General features: G+C 42.4%; 1 protein-coding gene across 1 annotated transcript in view; it reads right to left on the bottom strand.

Moving 5' to 3' along the window:
• LOC311101235 (rho GTPase-activating protein 35-like) overlaps window positions 1-14127 on the bottom strand; it is an 86092-nt gene extending 71965 nt beyond the window's left edge. The window contains exon 1 of the mRNA XM_084142347.1: window positions 13494-14127. The gene's annotated coding sequence lies outside the window, so the exon portion shown is untranslated. The remainder of the gene's footprint in view (window positions 1-13493) is intronic.
• Window positions 14128-20970: the final 6843 nt, after the last annotated feature.

Below are 20970 nucleotides of genomic sequence, written 5' to 3'. Positions count from 1 at the left end.
AATCTTTCAAATTATTAGGACATGTAAACCCCTTATAATCGGAGTTCTAGCCTCCCTCTTTTGTGCAAGTGAAATGAGTTCGGGAAAAACTGAAAGTATGCATCTCAGAAATAATTCACATTGAAATTCAGAAACTAATTGGCCTCCCTTAAATAACATGGTCGCTGTGGTAGAACATTTATTCTGATTGCCGATTTCCTGCATTTATAAGAGTGCCATGAGGTAGCTTGATTTCAGATATGTCAATGTAAACAGTGTGAAATCGTTCTTCTTGCAAAGCATGCAAACGTTTTAATCAAACTAGCTATTATATTAATCTGACTATCCACAGTAATTACATTATTGTGTGCATGTAACTGTACCCAATGTCTATATCTGAGCAGTAGTTCAACTAGGTGCCCTCCCTGGCATGGGGGTGAAATCCAATGATGAACCACTTGCAAAAAAACGGTCCTGCCATCATCTGCCTTTAGTCTTTGACCTAGTATCTACTCGCTAATGTGATGTCTTTCTTACTCTATCATCCAAGTCACCATTTCTTCAGTTTTCACAGAGTTGTTACAAAATGGTGGAGCTCCAAAATGGTGGAGCTGTGACGTAAGAGCTTTGGACCCTGGGAGTCCTGCTACATCCTGGGAAATCGGGGTACCGAAATATAATTTCCCTCAATAGATGAGCCACAACACCTCCAACACCACAGCTAGCCTAAAGCATTGGCCTGTTGGGGTTACTTCCTTGGGGTAATAATGGATTTGATGTGACTGAATGTGTTGTTTGTTGCCACTACATTGGCATCTCACAGAGATCATTCAAAAATGTCCTCTTGAACATATCAACAACAAAGAAGAGACTTCTAATACAGGGTATTTGCACAGGTTGGTCTGAGATACTAAAGCGCGAGGGCGGAGAAAGGGGAGAGGGATAGGAAAGAGACGAGAGAGAGACAAGAGCGAGCCACCGTGTGAAGCGGGCGTAGTCGAGCGGCACATGACTCCTGTCCTGGGAGCACCCCATCCATCATCCAGGCGGCGGCGCTTGCGGTTTTATGGCCGTTTCCCCGGCTGCACGGCGATAACACTGACATCATCAGCTACGTGGTGGAGGGATGGCCGATCGATAACACCGGGCCAAGCCATCCTTAAGCAGAAGCCCGCCAGCCCTGTGCCTGGCCTGGAACCGGGACAGATAAGGGATGTGGATGTGTCGGCCGCTATGCTAAAGAATGGCTACGAACATCCACCTTATCTTCTCACCTTAAAGAGGATATGATGTCCACTGTCACACAGTCGTGTAATAGCCATAACTCTGAGCGATAGGTTATGGAGCAGTAAGAGGGTGGGGGAAGATAAAGAGGGGTCAGTTGTAAAGCTGTGTGTGTGTGTGTGTGCATGTGTAATGGGTTGAGGAATGGGTTGGGGCCAGTGTCATCTGCGCTATCTAGATGTCCTTATGATTGCTTTTTTTTTTTTTTATCCAGCTTTCCCTGGACTTCACTGACAACATATCAGTGTCCACTTCCTGAGTCTCTGTGCTCGGAGTTTAAATCAACTAGGTTAAAATAAAAAAAATCCCTAAGTACGTAATAATTTGGAAGGTAAAAGTGCCTTGAGCAAGCTTCCAGTTACAAATGGATCATCACATGCCACCACTATTTGCTAAATGTTATTTTTGTGTGTGTGCACTTAATAGTGTGTGAGTGTGCGCGCGCACTAATACATGTGTGTTAGGGGTAATTCCACGGTTACAGAGTGACGATGACTCACTTTTTCACTTTAAAATATATGCCAAGCAAAATCCTCTGATTGCAAAGTTTAACAAACCATACACCTATACACAGCCTACCTTTAACAATTGCCACTGAACATTTTACTAAAATACATTTACATGAGGAACGGTGCAGATGCAAAGTTTGGTAACTGAATGACAGTAAAATCTCTTTTTTACGTGACCAATATCTACTCCGAATTAAGATTCAAAGATGTCTGCAGAAAGAATGGGGCGTCAGCTATAATATGACACCTTGAGTCTGAATTAACCTATTTTGTTTTTTGAACTACAGTAAGTGAAGTGGATCAACACCAGTAACAGAGTGAAGGTAACAGAATGGCATCATGGGTCCTTGATCTGTACTATTCAGAAATACATCATTACCCTGAACAAAAATGTAAACGCAACATGTAAAGTATTGGTCCCACATTTCATGAGCTGAAATAAAAGATCCCAGACATTTTCCATATCCACAAAAAGCTTATTTCTCCCACAAATTTGTTTACATCACTGTTAGTGAGCATTTCTCCTTTGCCAGGATAATCCATCCACCTGACAGGGAGCATGCAATTGGCATGCTGACTGCAGGAATGTCAACCAGAGCTGTTGCCAGAGAATACTGACATGCTGGAGAAGTGCCCTCTTCACAGATGAATCCCGGTTTGAACTGTACCGGGCAGATGGCAGACAGCGTGTATGGCGTCGTGTGGGCGAGCGGTTTGCTTATGTCAACGTTGTGAACAGAGTGCCCCATGGTGGAGGTGGTGTTGTGGTATGGGCAGGCATAAGCTACAGAAAACGAACACAATTTTTTCTATGGCAATTTGAATGAACAGAGATACCGTGACGAGATCCTGAGGCCCATTGTCGTCCCATTCATCCGCCACCATCACCTCATGTTTCAGTATGATAATGCACGGCCCCATGTCGCAAGGATCTGTACACAATTCCTGGAAGCTGAAAATGTCTCAGTTCTTCCATGGCCTACATACTCACCAGACATGTCACCCATTGAGCATGTTTGGGATGCTCTGGATCGACGTGTACGACAGCATGTTCCAGTTCCCGCTAATATCCAGCAACTTCGCACATCCATTGAAGAGGAGTGGGACAACATTCCACAGGCCACAATCAACAGCCTGATCAACTCTATGTGAAGGAGACGTGTTGTGCTGCATGAGGCAAATGGTGGTGACACCAGATACCGACTGATTTTCTGATCCACGCCCTTACCTTTTTTTTTTTTAAGGTATCTGTGACCAACAGATGCATATCTACAGTTGAAGTCGGAAGTTTACATACACCTTAGCCAAATACATTTAAACTCAGTTTTTCACAATTCCTGACATTTAATCCTAGTAAAAAGTCCCTGTCTTAGGTCAGTTAGGATCATCACTTTATTTTAAGAATGCGAAATGTCAGAATAATTTCAGCACATTCCCAGTGGGTCAGAAGTTTACATACACTCAATTAGTATTTGGTAGCATTGCCGTTAAATTGTTTAACTTGGGTCAAACGTTTCGGGTAGCCTTCCACAAGCTTCCCACAATAAGTTGGGTGAATTTTGGCCCATTCCTCCTGACAGAGCTGGTGTAACTGAGACAGGTTTGTAAGCCTGCTTGCTCGCACACGCTTTTTCAGCTCTGCCCACACATTTTCTATAGGATTGAGGTCAAGGCTTTGTGATGGCCACTCCAATACCTTAACTTTGTTGGCCACACAGCCCAGTTTAACCAACGATGAAATACTCCAGACCACAAGGTGGCAGTAGTTTGTTTGGCTTGTGCCTGCTGTAGATAGCCAATGTTCGCTAGCTAACTAGCAAGCTGCGCTAATGCTGTTGCTAGCCAACTAGAATTTGTCGTAAGTCCTTGTTGATAATAGCCAGATGGCCACAACTAAATAAATAGCGTAGCTAGCAACATTATAATTAAATCACAATGGATAAATGTTTTACGAAGCAGCTGCCTGTAAGATGCCAAGAGTCAGTGGAGAAGTTGGCTAATTATGTTTTGCTACTGGCAAATGGCAACACGAACCGTTAACCTAATGTTAACTAGCAAGCAAACTGGCAGTATGGGATAATAGAGAGTGAATTTAAGTATTTCTTCATCACCTTGCTAGATAGCTAGCTTGGTAAAGCATTAATTAAGTCAGAGTTTCTAAACCCAGAGGCGCAACACCGTGAGACTGCCGGGAACAATTGCAAAACAGACCAAACAGGCCAGGCTAGGGTTTGGGAAGTCAATGAAAGAAGTGAAAAATCCCTCCTTAGTTGTTAATTTTCTTGAAATCTAAAAGGCACAATCTAGATTAGAGCCAACCTCATGAAAGTGATAAGCAGACACGTTTTCATTCATCAAAAACTACTTCATATCGAAGGAGCGCCTTTGATTTGACGGCCTGCACATGCTCAGTTCGGCGCGAGATGACCGTTAGACCCAATGACATATTTCTGCGCATGAGCTTAGCTAGCCAACGTTGCCATGACCTCACCTACATGTGTGATCAGGATTTCTATTGGAGAAGCAGTTTCTGCCTATCTCCACACGTACAGTCTTTGATTAATTGTGGCATTTTGCTGCACTTACCACCCCATTCGTTTCATTTGAAGTGTGTGTGACTGCCTTGCTCAGTTAACAAGCTAAGGTTATGACAATATTTCTTAATCTAGGCAATGTTTCTTAAAACTTACAGAAGGAATATAATTTCTGCAAAACTAAATATTAAATGTTGACATTAGTTGGCATTGGCCTTTACTTCAACATTGTTTTGATGGATTTCTAATACATTAAGACTTTTTCTAGTTTATGTTTTTTAAGACCCCTTTTCCATCTGTGTGACCAGAAATCAAAGCCTTTGCTTATTCCAAATTGTTGGGATGGAAAATGGTGGAAAAACATATCTATGCCTTCATTTCCCAAAAAGATTGACTCCGCTTTCATTTCCAAATTCCAAATTTGATATGCTCCTATAAAACGTCACGTTGGTGCTCATGGGTCCTTTTACATGGAAATTACCTTAGACATAAATCACAATTGCATGCTTGGTGTGATAGGAAACCTGTGTGTGCCCCTCTCCTCCCCGTCTGCCTGGGCCAATGGGGAGGTGGTAAAGGGCAACATACTGGTCACGAGAGCATCCCACACTAACGCCTTGTGACAAGGTGGTGCCCTTCCACTGTGCTGAACCACTGCTGACACTGATGTAGCACCACGATTCCCTGAAGAGATGGGGAGTGATGGAGGGAGGGAGACAAATGGGGGGAGAGAGATCGAAAGAAAGCGCTAAGGTCAGAAGAGTGGCTGTTTAAGGCCTCTAGTCGTCTGTGTCTGTGGGCTCTTTTCCCTCCTCTCCTGGCAGCTTATCAGTCTGTGATTACACCGTTCATCTTTAATTAGAATATGGTGGAAGTGGAACAGCTCTCGCACGCTCTCTGTGCTGCAGGTGTAGCGGTGTACCAGACAGTTAGAATAAAGACATCAACGTTGGTCCTCTGTAGCTCAGCTGGTAGAGCACGGCGCTTGTAACGCCAAGGTAGTGGGTTCGATCCCCGGGACCACCCATACACAAAAAAATGTATGCACGCATGACTGTAAGTCGCTTTGGATAAAAGCGTCTGCTAAATGGCATATTATATATTATATTATAACGTTTCCAGCAGTGACAGTACATAGGAGAACCTGGATTCCCACAGATGCTGGGTACAGATAATACCAAATAAATATCAGTAAAAAGGTCATGTTCTAGAAGTGTCGCCAAACTCAGAAAGCACATAGTACAGTCACCAGGGGAATGGTCCCAAATTTGGGAAATTCCAGTGTTTCCCCTTTCTTCATTTAACAGCGGTGGAATGGTGAAATGTTTTCAGTGTAAACGTAAAACAACTCAAACCAGATATAAAGTATGTAGAAACGATATTGGAGCGATATAGTTTTTAAATAAGATCATTTTTGAGAACTAACAATCACCAAAATAAAAACTAGACAGTCAGGGAGAATCAAAAATTCCAAAAATGTCATGGCATGGGGTTATAATGTTTGAGTCATTCAGATAGCAAAAGAACACAGCGTAAGCCATGGAAAAATGTGTAAAATTGCAGGAAATTAGCTATAAAACTGAATTGTTTTCTCTCAGCACAATGAAAGAATTTGTAGAATTGCAGGAAATTAGTTTTAAAACCGCAATATTTTGTCTCTGCGGTCAAGAGGAGGGCCTCTAAAATTTTGGTTGGAAACAGCGCCATTTGCCACACCCACTTCCGCGCCTCTCCAACACCCCCCTCCCTAACTTTGCCACCTCTGCTGAAAACAATCCTAAGGGAAACACTGTATTCAGCCCATTGCAGATAAATGGAGAGGAAGACAACTATCCTCACCTCTTCAATTAGGTCCCTACACTCAGAACCCCTGCTGTTGACTCCCCCTCGTCCTACCCTCCTCTCTTCCCCTGGTCCCCTTAGGTGGACTTCCTGGAGGAAACCCAGGGGCTCCATGGGGGAGAATCTCCAGTGAGAGTCGAACAACATGACAGACTCACACACAGGAAATGGATGGAGAGGACTTGGGAAATGAAGAAGAAAGAGGGGTAAAACAACACTACAGGGGTCTGTATCTTCAAACACACACCCCTTTGCAAAGCAAAGTACCATCTTATAGAAAAATAATTTGAGTGGGTGAAATGTGTGTCTTTGACAAGATTGGGCACTGTAGTGCTTTTCTACCTCTGCACTCACTACGTCTATACACACACACACACATCTCTCTCAAAGCTTGATACATTGGCTACATGCAGAAAGATGCATTTATGCACATGCAGGTAGACACACACAAATGCACAGGTGTGCTCCGGGTTAGCCTGCTAACTATGGGTGGAATGCATGAGAGTACCTCTTGCTGGGAGCTCTTCCCATGATCTCGCACTCCACTGTGCTTCTATGGGTCTCCAGCCTCTCAGAAACAAAGTGCCCCAGATAAAACAGCTGACTCACTCAGTCGCTCACAACCACAGACTGAGAGGCTCCTGAGCCCCACTAAGATATGCTGGAACTGTACTGATATACTCCGAGATATACTTTAGGTTGCATTTGCTGTCAATCATTCACTGCTGTAGGCCAAAAAATGCTTCAGAAAAGAGACGTTAGAAAACTCCCATTGGATGTCTGCATCGCTGATCCTGCCCATTGAAGTTCGGAGCCCTCACCTCATTCGCCAGCATTATTCATAGCCTCAGCTGAATGTTGCTTAGTAATCCCCTGTGGCCAATAGCCAGACAGCAGGGTTACTGACAGTTGCCATTGATTGCTGATCCCTTAGCACAGAACTGAGAGGGCAAATACCAGGAACACAGCCTGAAAGGCCAACTGCGCCTTACATCATTAGAACAGCTCACTAAATGTGCATTTCTCTCTCTGTCAGTCACCTTTTCCCCTCGCTACCCGTCTCATTCCCTCTCGTTACTCGTTTCGATTCTCTTTCTTGTTCTTTTCTGACTAAATACCGCATTCTTCTCTCGTTCCTTCCCTCTCGTTTCATCACTCCTTTTTCTCTTGCTCTCGTTTCTAATCTCTAATCATTCCCCTTTCTCCCTCTGTTGCAATTGTATCTTGTCTCGAGGAGCACTGCAGCGAACAGTGGCCCACATCCTGGGCCTTCATCTCCATGGTCACCATTCATCCAAACATCATGGCCCCCTTTTGTCACACAGGGACATGGCGGGCAATTCAAACTGCCCTCACAAAGGCTGATAACCCCCATTCACACAAGATCTCACCCATTTCTTTCACTGGCATGCTCCATTCACAGTATTCGTAATGTGGGCATATACCATCTTTGCAATTCAGGGAGGGATGGGGATTTGTGATCGATAAGAGGAGACCCAGTGCATCCACTTTATTATTGAAGGATGTCCTCTGAAATGTTTTACACGCTTATGGGTGGACACAAAGATTTCTAGGAAACATTGGGTATATAGGCTTCTGCGAGACAGGACCAGTTATTCTTCAACCCCATAAAAACCTGAAGAGATATTGTCCTCAATGCTGCAATAGGATCCGTTTTTCCTCCCCCAACTCTGGCCTTGACCACTCAAAGACAGATCTAACTGACTGGACCAGCACAAGAACCCGGAGAACCTTTGTAACAAGCTATCATCATCCATGAATCGGCAATGATGGAGGGAAAAAAAAACATGGAGAGAACACCGTCTCAACTCAAGCACACTTTCTAATGGTTCAGATACAATCGTTCCTTAATGCCATTCCCCTGCCTTATACTCGGGTCTCAAACAAGGCAGTCATTCAGAAGCGAGTCACTAATCTGGCCAACAAATTCTAAAGCTGCTGCCTATAATTAGCTCCTTTCTCTATCAAACACAGGCTTCCACTTTCAATCAAACTTTTCAACATCACTTTTCCTAGTAAGACACAGGCCTGATTTAACAGCTCCAGTTCTGTTAAACATTTCCACAATATATGGAGTCTCCCTAGGCTGGCAGCAATGTGAGATCTTTGAATGAACAGGTGAAAATCTACTGTTTCATTCAGTGGCAAGGTGGTTTGAGGAACTAGAGTCTGTGTCCTCATCATCACTTAATGAGATGTGGCATGGCTACTGTTGGATAGAGTTAAGGATTTAGTGACCGATGTTTGTATTTTCTTTGTCCTTCTTACTCAAACCAGCACTTTACTTCCTGGCATTTGTTTATGGATCCCCATTAGCTGCAGCCAAGACAGCAGCTACTCTTCCTGGGGTCCAGCAAAAATTAAGGCAGTAATATACATTATAATACAATTTTTAAACATTAACATTTTACAACAGATTTAACAATACATTAAGTGTGTGCATTGATTCTGCTGATTGTGTTCAGCCCACAGTTCAGCTAAATGATGTTAGTCTATACCGAAGGCTGGACAATAGACGTTAGACCCATTGATTGGTCTTTGTTAGAACCAACAGGACTGGATGTGCATGGCTGTGAGGAAATGTGTGGGCTAGTAGAGGGGGAAATGAGGCTTCAGAACTAGTAGAACTCGTTATTTACAGCATGTATAGTATAAGGCCTTGAAAGCCCATTACCCTCCTGAATCTATTACAGGTGTATTGTGAGGGTCAGGACCTGCTAATAAACAGGACAATGACGAGAGGTGCTCTTGCTCCTAGAGAAGTTGAAGACCTCCGATGCTCCTCTCCCCTGAAACGTGTGATGAGGCCTCGTATAAAACTCACTGTCTGTATCGACCCAAATCAGTATGTCCTGGACTTGGTTAGTATGACATGGCCTGGGCCCTCCACTGTGTGTGGATGAGGAGGCAGACCAGGGACTCGCGGCACAACCTGTGGCCCAGGGAGGGGCAAGGGTGAGCGGGAACAGCGGAGCGGAGGGCCTGCTGCGCGAGCAAATGGCACAGCTATTAGTGAGGGAGGAGGCTTCCTGGTGAGGTGTGACTGCGCTGCAAAGGGCCTAATCAGACTGAGAACAGGAGGTCCTGACTGCTAATACCTTACCTGGGAGCAGAGAGGCAGGCTAGCTAAGCAACAAACCAAAGTGGGTTTGTGATCGGTTCAGTGGAAGAGCAACTAACCAAAAAAGTGCAGTTGAATTCACGGGGGTAATATAGCCTGTGACTCTTACTGAGAAGAGTTGATCGATAAATGGGTAGAATGTAGAATTGAAATACTGGTAAAGTATTTAGTATTTAGAGTAATACCATATTGCTGCTCCATGCCATTGGTGGTGTTTGCATGAGTCTGATCCATGGGTTTGTGCAGTGTCCAGTGAGAAAGGTATTTCCTATGAACTTGATTGAGATCAAGGAAATGTTCAGTCATCCATTTTCCCATATAGCAGGCAATCATAGACCAACATAGCAGAAAATGATTCTACACGTCCACCTTTACTCTATCTGGAAGAGGTTTTAGAATTTGCCTCAAGATGAAGTGAAATCTTCATATACAACTCTGGCATAACCAATGACCCAGTATGGAGAGCCTGCTACAGTGCTTTCAGAAAGTATTCATACACCTTGCCTTATTCCAAATGTTGTTGTTTTACAGCCTCAATTCAAAATGTATTACATTGAATTTTATTCTCACCCATCTACACAAAATACCCAATAACGACAAAGTGAAAATATGTTTTTTGAAATTTTAGCTAATGTATTGAAAATTAAATACACAAATATCTAATTTACATAAGTATTCACACCCCTGAGTCAATACATGTTAGAAGCACCTTTGGCAGTGATTACAGCTGGGAGTCTTTCTGGGTCAGTCTCTAAGAGCTTTGCACACCTGGAATGTACAATATTTGCCCATAATTTTATTTTATTTTTTATATTCAAATTGGTTGTTGATCATTGCTAGACAACCATTTTCAAGTCTTGCCATAGATTTTCAAGTAGATTTAAGTCAAAACTAACTCAGACACTGTTTTAGGTTATTGTCCTGCTGAAAGGTGAATACATCTCCCCTATTTTTTATTCTGTACAGGCTTCCTTCTTTTCACTATCAATTAGGTTAGTATTGTGGAGTAACTACAATGTTGTTGATCCATCCTCAGTGCTGTCCTATCACTGTCCTTAAACTCTAACTGCTTTTTAAAAAGTTACCATTGGCTCCATGGTGAAACCCCTGAGCGGTTTCCTTCCTCTACGGAAACGGAGTTAGGAAGGACGCCTGAATCTTTGTAGTGACTGGGTGTATTGATACACCATCCAAAGTGCCATTAATAAATTCACCATGCTCAAAGGGATATTCAATGTCTGCTTTTTTATTTTTACCCATCTACCAATAGGTGCCCTTTTTTGCGAGTCATTGGAAAACCTCCCTGGTCTTTTTGGTTGAATCTGTGTTTGAAATTCACTGCTCAACTGAAGGACCTTACAGATAATTGTATGTGTGGGGTACAGAGATGAGGTAATCATTCAAAAATCACGTTAAACACTATTATTGCACAACGAGCGAGTCCATGCAACTTATGTGACTTAAGCACATTTTTACTCCTGAACTTATTTAGGCTTGCCATAACAAAAGGGTTGAATCCTTATTGACTCATAATTCCACTTTGACATTATGATGTATTTTGTGTAGGCCAATGACACATTTTTTTTATCCATTTTAAATTCAGGCTGTAACACAACAAAATGTGGAAAAAGTCACAGGGTGTGAATAATTCCTGAAAGCACTGTACTTCCTCTTTTGACCTTTGTAAAACTTTCTCCACCTCAAATAAAACTTACTCCCCCTCAAATAAAACCTAAACACCCTCTCGGCTCCTCTCCAAACAGAGGGAGGAATGAGCGCTCAATCTCTTCCTCCATCCATCCCTCCATGTGTTCAAAGAGACAGATTCTTGTTTGTTATGAAAAGTGCTATAAAAAAAAAAAGGGCCAAACCCTTCCTGCATTCCTTTCTTAGCAGGCACTCCATATCACAGACCCTGGGTGGTGGGAGGTCTACTCAGATCCTACTATCCGCAGAAGCAGGGCTGAGAGACAAGGGAGCCTACTATTTCATTAGTCAAACAGCCTGGAAGTACTAGGAAGGAGAGAGGCTATAGTGTAAGTGTAGGCCAAGGCTGTGTGTGTGTGTGTGTGTGTGTGTGTGGAGGGGGTCCTGCCCTTGACACCCAAACCAACAACTCCATAATGGTATTGTCATACTTGCCAATTCATCTGAAGCAGTATAATAAGGAGATGACTAATACAATACTCCAATAGACCTATAAATCGCTGAATAATAAGAATAGGAAGGCTGAAGAGGAGGCTGGTGGGAGGAGCTATAGGAGGATGGGCTCATCGTAATGGCTGGAATGGAATTAATGGAACGGAATCAAACATGTGGTTTCCATATGTTTGATAAATGCCATGTAATCGATTCCAGTCATTACAATGAGCCCATCCTCCTAGAGCTCCTCCAGCCCACCTCCAATGGTGGGCTGTTGTTAAGAAATCACTCTTTTGATCAGCATTTTTTTTTTGTTGCAGTGAAAATAACTCCCCAATTGGCAAACTCACCAAACACACGTCATGGTTTGATTAACTTTTGACTGTGTGACCTTAGCTGAGGAACGTGGACTCATTTCAACTCAATTATCCGTGGTCACCAAATTCCTCAAACGCAAAGGCCTGTATACTGTTACATAACCTGACTATTCATTGAAACGAATGAAATCCCCTAATAACAAACACGGCCGAAGAACTACAAAACAGTCAGACTTGACTCAGACCTCTGAAGGAAAAGACATCGGTTACAAAACTACAGAAAATCTATAGGCCCCAATAGCCTACAATTCACCAAAACTCGTAAAACTAGAAGTGTGTCTAACCGTCTCGAACGTGATAACTGGCAGACAGAAATACAAGTGACAATTGACAGAGTGGAGAACAGGTTAGGTAAACAAACCGTGGCTGTTTGTCAACATGTCAGAGAGCCTTTATATCCGTAGAGGAAACCGTCACTAAATAACTAAACTCTACGCGCTGAGCGATCTTGGATAGCGTATTCCACGATACTACATGCACTAACATAGGAGTGGCCACAATGCGGTTTTCACGCAATCTCAACAAAAGCGTTTCTCGTGTGAGTGTAAGCACAAATGAATATTAATGGGAATGTCATCCTATTTGTGTAGTTACATTATTGGACGAAACATTTGCTTTTGTAAGGCACTTAGATATACAATGTTGCAACTTGCATCACTGAAACAATGATCGATATGGTGCGCAGTCTATATGAACGTTCCATTTTGAAGTTCAAAATTCATGTTCACAGAATACAGTAACTCAAGAACTCGAGGCATGCAACTTCATACGATTGGGAATTGTAGCGTAGATTAAAAGAGGTCATAACATTTCGATGGGTAGGCTATAAAAACGTCCTCCCGAAACTGTTCAGTTTCTGTAGGAAACAAATGTCAAAACATGTTGACGGATTAAAAACATGCCTTGCACTCCAGCTGCCCCCAACTAGTTGGATACTATGGGCCTATTTGCATTTAGCTTTGAAACAAGACTGCCATATCAATAAAATATAACGAATATTATGTGTCCAGAGCTATCTTTTGACATGGGGCCTTGACCGACCACTAGTCCAAACTGATCCTTGAATAGAGGGGAAATGACAGCAGATCGTTGGGTGATGCAATGTGGCCAACAATAAGACAGGATTTTATTTGTTATTCGTAAAAAAAAACATGTACACGTTCTCTGCACATAACATAGGGCTATTACGCATGGCATGGGGACACTATTTCCAAATTGATCCAGACATTTTAGTCCATGGATGCTCCCTTCTGTCCATTCACATGTAATTGTGAACAAATTAAGAAAAAACGAAGGAACACTGCCCGTAATTGACACAGATAAACCACACTTTGACAACCATCTATTCCATAATTACATTTTATTTATTTATTTGGGCACATTGATTAAGCTGAGATTTTTTGTTTTAAGCAAGAGGGGAAAATCTCCCAGAAGAGCTTGGCCTGGCAAGCCTCAGTCCACACAGAAAGATTGCAAACCCGTGTTGCACATTTATTGTCTGAACGAGATTCACTTTTTATTACCCCCACTTCACTCCCAACTACTCATTTAAACCTGGGAAATAACTGTTATACGGAACATTGTTTTCATTGCCACATCATCATAATCAGTTAAAGTAAATTGTTTTCCTTTTTAACCCTTTTAGCCAAATAAAACATTATTGGCAAAATGAACTGGTACATACCATAGCATTCCTCCCTCTTCTCTCGTTCACTCCTTTCTCTCCAATGTCCTCCGTCGCAACTCGCAAAAACAGCACTCCCGACGTCTCGAGAATTTAATTAATAAAGAGAGGAAATTCTACTCCTCTAACAGTCACATACATATCAATATTTCCCTTTTGGACACTTGGTATATTTTTCCCCCTTTGAATCAAGTCTCCATTTTCACAAGTAGCCTAGTAAGTTTTCGGTACCATCTGCATGTTGAGTTCCGCCTCTTGCCTTTGGACACAAAAACACCTAAATTATCTCGGAAAATGCAGTAGAAGTTCAGTTTCTTGTCCGCTGAATGTTCGCGTTAGGAACGAGGGGGCGTTAGAAAGGCTTGATTCGTTGTGTTTTCCTCTTGGTTCACCACGTTGTTTTGACCAATTGTTATTTCCTTTGTTGTGTCCAATATACAGGTCTGCCCATACGCGTACACAGCATATGCCGTGTTAGGTGATGCGCAGTGCTCATTTAATAAATGCAACCCTAAATGTTGTGTTTCCTATGAGTATCGCTTCACAGAGTGTCCAAATGTATGACTGTGTGTAAGTGTATTTTTTTCAGCTTCCCAATAATGGCGGCCCGGCCCTTCTCCCGAATACAGCCTCTCCTCCTTACTATTCGGAGAGAATAGAGAGCGCGCTGTAGCCTACGACAACGTAGTCTCGCCCAGTGGCGCATGGACACAATTACAACACACAGACATTCTGTTTCTAAATAGTATAATTGCTTATATTCTCCTAATAATTAATGATATTCGTCATACTTCGTTTTATTTTATTTTGCTATATTAATAATATTCTTCAATTTAAAGCGGCAATCTGTGGTTGCGACATCAGTTTTTGGACACAAATTAATGATATACCCATTGATTCTTGAATAATATAGCTTATAAATGCCTCACGAACTAACGCTTTGAACACACCGACTTCGTTTTGCGTTTTGGTACACCAGAAATACATTAATTTCCAATAGAACGCTACGTTTGCCTTGCAGCATTGCGTTGCAGAGGCAGTTGCAGTGCGTTCTGTGTGGTGCATACGTCAAACTGTACACGTAAACGGGTTGACAGAAATGGTAGCAGAAGGTGAATGTTGAATTTTTGTTGCACACATATCTAGATGATGCTACAAACTATTTTGGTCAATGAAACAGTCGGTGTGTTCAAAGCGCTAGTTCAACCGTCACCCACCATCAGAACGCAAAATATAAGCTTGTTTTACTGCAATGTTTGTAAACAAAGTAAACGTAAACAAACGCTAACTCAAAACATGGCAAAATTACACAGTATACAAAACATTAAGAACACCTGCTCTGTCCTTGACATGACCAGGTGAAAGCTATGATCCCTTATTGATGTCACTTGTTAAATCCACTTCAATCAGTGTAGATGAAGGGGAGGAGACAGGTTAAAGAAGGATATTTAAGCCTTGAGACAATTGAGACCTGGATTGTGTATGTATGCCATTCAGAGGGTGAAAATATTTAAGTGCCTTTGAACGGGTATGGTAGTAGGTGCCAGGCGCACCAGTTTGTGTCAAGAACTGCAACGCTTCTGGGTTTCTCACGCTCAACAGTTTCCCATGTGTATCAAAAATGGTCCATGACCCAAAGGACATCCAGCCGATTTGACACAACTGTGAGAAGCATTGGAGTCAACATGGGCCAGCATCCCTGTGGAACGCTTTCGACACCTTGTGGAGTCCATGCCCTGATGAATTAAGGCTGTTCTGAGGGGGGTTCCTAATATTGGGTATACACAGTGTATTATTTTGATATTATGGATGGTCAGTCCTTGCATCCATAGCTCTGTCTATGAATTTTAGAGTGGTTACATGCCGGCACAACCGCGAGCTGCCCAGTGACACAAGACTTCCAGACGAGCTAAACCACTTCTATGCTCGCTTCGAGGCAAGCAACACTGAAGCATGCATGAGAGCACCAGCTGTTCCGGATGACTATGTGATCACGCTCTCCGTAGCCGATGTGAGTAAGACTTTTAAGCAGGTCAACATTCACAAGGCCGCAGGGCCATACAGATTACCAGGACGTGTACTCTGAGCATGTGCTGACCGACTGGCAAGTGTCTCCACTGACATTTTCAACATGTCCCTGACTGAGTCTGTAAAACCAATATGTTTCAAGCAGACCACCATAGTCCCCGTGCACAAGGACACTAAGATAACCTGCCTACATGACTACCGACCCGTAGCACTGACGTCTGTAGCCATGAAGTGCTTTGAAAGGCTGGTCATGGCTCACATCAACACCATTATCCCAGAAACCCTAGACCCACTCCAAGTTGCATACCGCCCCAACAGATCCACAGATGATGCAATCTCTATTGCACTCCACACTGCCCTTTCCCACCTGGACAAGAGGAACACCTACGTGAGAATGCTATTCATTGAATACAGCTCAGCATTCAACACTATAGTGCCCTCAAAGCTCATCACTAAGCTAAGGATCCTGGGACTAAACACCTCCCTCTGCAACTGGATCCTGGACTTCCTGACGGGCCGCCCCCAGGTGGTAAGGGTAGGTAACAACACATCTGCCACACTGATCCTCAACACGGGGGCCCCTCAGGGGTGCGTGCTCAGTCCCCTCCTGTACTCCCTGTTCACCCATGACTGCATGGCCAGGCACGACTCCAACACCATCATTAAGTTTGCCGACGACACAACAGTGGTAGGCCTGATCACCGACAACGATGAGACAGCCTATAGGGAGGAGGTCAGAGACCTGGCCGTGTGGTGCCAGGATAACAACCTCTCCCTCAACGTGACCAAGACAAAGGAGATGATTGTGGACTACAGGAAAAAAAAGAGGACTGAGCACGCCCCCATTCTCATCAACGGGGCTGTAGTGGAACTGGTTGAGAGCTTCAAGTTCCTTGGTGTCCACATCACCAACGAACTATCATGGTCCAAACACACCAAGACAGTCGTGAAGAGGGCACGACAAAGCCTATTCCCCTCAGGAGACTGAAAAGATTTTGCATGGGTCCTCAGATCCTCAAAAAATTATACAGCTGCACCATCGAGAGCATCCTGACTGGTTGCCTCACCGCCTGGTATGGCAACTGCTTGGCCTCCGACCACAAGGCTCTACAGAGGGTAGTGCGTATGGCCCAGTACATCACTGGGGCCAAGCTTCCTGCCATCCAGGACCTCTATACCAGGCGGTGTCAGAGGAAGGCCCTCAAAATTGTCAAAGACTCCAGCCACCCTAGTCATAGACTGTTCTCTCTGCTACCGCACGGCAAGCGGTACCGGAGTGCCAAGTCTAGGTCCAAAATACTTCTCAACAGCTTCTACCCCCAAGCCATAAGACTCCTGAACAGCTAATCATGGCTACCCAGACTATTTGCACTGCCCCCCCACCCCCACCTCCCACCCCATCTTTTTACGCTGCTGCTACTTTGTTAATTATTTATGCATAGTCACTTTAACTCTACCCACATGTACATATTACTTCAACTACCTCAACTAGCCGGTGCCCCCGCACATTGACTCTGTACCGGTACCCCCCTGTATATATAGCCTCCCTACTATTATTTTATTTGACTTCTGCTCTTTTTTTCTCAACACTTTTTTGTTGTTGTTTATTTTACTTTTTTATTATAAATAAATGCACTGTTTGTTAAGGGCTGTAAGTAAGCATTTCACTGTAATGTCTGAACCTGTTGTATTCGGCGCATGTGGCCAATAAAAATTGATTTGATTTGATTCCTCCAGCCTCATGTGGTGTTATTTTATGTATCATGAAGGCAAGTGTAGGCAAAGGTAAAATAATAATATTAGTAATAAACATGATTATGTTTAAATGAATGTATGTGCTCTGTCACAGGGGCTCCAAACTGTGGCCATGGGCTTGTTATAGACACATGGTATGCATTACTGTAGTTTTTTTTAAAGAAGGGCCTAAGCCACGCAGCCAATAGAATGATAGAATGAGAGGCTTCATATAGAAAAAAGCATTCATGACCTTTTGGAGTGGACATTATGTGACAGCTGGATGTTGAAAAAGAAGGACGGTGCAGAACTAAAATAAGTTAGGAATGTGCGCATGTTTGTTTATTTGTGTGTATAAAAGAGATCTCTAAGTCAGAGAGAGACAGTTTATCCATGGAGAAAAAACTCAGGCTTTTTGTTATGCAATAAAGAGTCTAAATTCTTGAATTCACAGGCTTCCGTGTCTATAGAGATATTTTGTTTGAGTTGATTATTTCTTAGTCAAATGTTTCTACGACATATTTGGCACCCCAGATGGGACCTGATAGGGATCAGAGACGGTGTACATCTGCGGTTGTGAAACGGCTTGGACGGACCATACAAACAAAAGCGGCCGCTTTTAAAAGGTAAGCCAAGTTCTTACTAATATAGTATAAACGTTTGTGTGGTCCGATCCGGGGCTCGGCAACATCTAAAGAAATACCAAGTAGGTCTCTCCAAATTTAAGAACCAGAAAGTTAGACACTAGGAGCTTTTGAATTTAAGAATACATGTCGCTGTTGTTTGTCAGAACCGTCTGTTCAATTGATTTGATTCATTTGATTCATTTGATTCAGCTGATTCATCTTGCTGATTGCTCTGTCCGGGTCATTTCGACACGGGCGGCTGTCCAGCTGGTTGAGTGATCAGGAATAACATGTTAAGTCCTTCGAATACCGCTATGAACGTGTAGCGAAAGTATATCGTTTATAGGCTGCTTAGGAAGGCATAAATCCTGCGGATAAACGCTTTGGAAAGCTAAAATTCCAGAGGTCTGAACGGGCAGGTCATCATCCTGTGTGTGGTGATGCTAATAAATCCTGCGGATAAACGCTTTGGAAAGCTAAAATTCCAGAGGTCTGAACGGGCAGGTCATCATCCTGTGTGTGGTGATGTTAATAAATCCTGCGGATAAACGCTTTGGAAAGCTAAAATTCCAGAGGTCTGAACGGGCAGGTCATCATCCTGTGTGTGGTGATGTTAATAAATCCTGCGGATAAACGCTTTGGAAAGCTAAAATTCCAGAGGTCTGAACGGGCAGGTCATCATCCTGTGTGTGGTGATGTTAATAAATCCTGCGGATAAACGCTTTGGAAAGCTAAAATTCCAGAGGTCTGAACGGGCAGGTCATCATCCTGTGTGTGGTGATGTTAATAAATCCTGCGGATAAACGCTTTGGAAAGCTAAAATTCCAGAGGTCTGAACGGGCAGGTCATCATCCTGTGTGTGGTGATGCTAATAAATCCTGCGGATAACCGCTTTGGAAAGCTAAAATTCCAGAGGTCTGAACGGGCAGGTCATCATCCTGTGTGTGGTGATGCCAATAAATCCTGTGGATAAACGCTTTGGAAAGCTAAAATTCCAGAGGACTGAACGGGCAGGTCATCATCCTGTGTGTGGTGATGCCAAACTTAGGTCTTGAGAAAGCTTAAGACCTAGGGGGCTAATAAATATAAATCCTGTGAATAGACGCTTTGGGAAGCTAAAATTCCAGAGGACTGAACGGGCAGGTCATCATCCTGTGTGTGGTGATGCCAAACTTAGGTCTTGAGAAAGCTTGAGACCTAGGGGGCTAATAAAATTATAGGTGTTGACTTGCTCAAACACGTAGACAGACGTGGAAATGGGAGAGAGTACATAGGACATGTGGTAGAATTAAGCAATATAATAAACTATCTATTATTTCAGAAGCATATATATAATTCATTTGGTTAGGTTGTTAGATCTGTTTCCAAATCAATGAATGTGGGGTTTGACTTGTTGACTGCTAAGTTGAGTACGTTGAGCGTGTGAGATCTGTGTCCTTCAAAGCTATTTTCTGATAAAGTGTGGTATGTGTTAGATACTAAAATTACTGACCATTATCATTGGAATAACAGAGGATTAACTTGTCATTTCGATAAAGCATAGATTCTGCATCGCTGAACAGAGTCTAGGGTTTCTAAGTATAGTTTAGCTATAGTTGTGGGGTGTTTAGATTGAAGGAACAGTCAGGATAAGATTGGAAGATCTAGTAGCCTGCGTCTTTTCAGACTGAAGGACTCACTTATTCAACGGGAAAGGAGGAGTTTCTATAGTCTAAATCAGAAAGGACAGTTACATTTGAATAGCGGACTGGCAATTTGGATAAGAGATTTGGCCATAATTTGAATTGTTTAGGTAGACTGGAATGAAAGTAAGGTAGTTTAATATATGAATATACATATATTATTAGTTATTGTTGGGATGTGAATAGACTTTACTAATGCCATGAATTAGTTTCCGGTTAAAAGAGAGTCATACTTGTTTGACTGTATCGAGCTGAAATAGTTATTTAAAGAAAGTTTGAATAGCTGGATGGAAAAAATTTATTTGACAAAATTCTAATTGTTATTACTTTATTCTATGGTTTGCGTGACATCAGTAATGTATGCGAATATTTGGTGAATTTTAGAATGATAATGTATTTTTATTACGTGAACTAGGGGATGCAAGGAGCGTTGGCTTTTTTGCTGAGGGAATAGCATCAATTTATAGTGGGTTCTGGATTTGTTGAATAAACAAACTTATATTTTAAACTAAAGTAATGCAATAGGCTACAATTATAACATTATCAGAAAAAGGCACTATATGCTCATCTGTGGTCCGCTGTAGCTCAGTTGGTAGAGCACGGTGCTTGCAACGCCAGGGTTGGGTGTTCGATTCCCAAGGGGGGCTAGTATAAGTATAGAAAGGTATGAGCTCATGAATGGAGTGTTGTTTGGAAAAAGAGCATCTGCTAAAATGATAATGGGTATGGAGAGGAGAGTACGTGGTAGTCATTGAATAAGGTTTTGTTAGATTAAACAAATGACAATGGTGGAAGGTGTAGTTAACTTAATAAAATGGGTTGTTATCTAGTGTCTTCTAAGTGGGAGTTTTCTTTTAAGGATTGATGGGAGTCTCCTATATTATTAGGTTAGGGGTAAAGTAGGGCGACGTATCAAACAATTTTAAATGGATGCTGGGGTTAATGATTGTTGATGAGATAGGACTGGGGATATGTATGATGTTTTGTGTGTAATTACTATCTTTGGATTGTTGATTATATGTTAACGACATGTATACTTTCTCTTCCAGGAACATGGGGATTTCTTTAGTGGGAGGTTTAAAAAGTCTGTAGGCTAGGGTGGAACTAGATAGTAAAATTAAGTAGTTTTATTTTTAGGTTGTCATAGGGAGCTACAAAAATAAATAAGGCCTGGCCATTTTTGTTTGTTTATTGTTTTACTGTATGGTGTTCAAATAACCACAAACAAACTACTTAGTATGAAAAGTTAGTTGTATAGGATTTTTATTTCTATTTGGTTTTTTTGACAGGATGGAAGTGAAATATCTTAAAGGGGCATACACATGTAATTTGGGTTATTTACTGAGGGATAAGTAAATATGTATGATTTATTTTGAAAAGAGCTGTACTAAGGAATTACAACATCTA

The sequence above is a fragment of the Coregonus lavaretus genome (assembly GCF_964263955.1).
Source record: "Coregonus lavaretus genome assembly, chromosome: 26".
Classification (NCBI taxonomy): Eukaryota; Metazoa; Chordata; class Actinopteri; order Salmoniformes; family Salmonidae; genus Coregonus; species Coregonus lavaretus.
The sequence above is the reverse complement of the archived record's forward strand: the minus strand, read 5'-3'. Positions and strand labels throughout refer to the sequence as shown.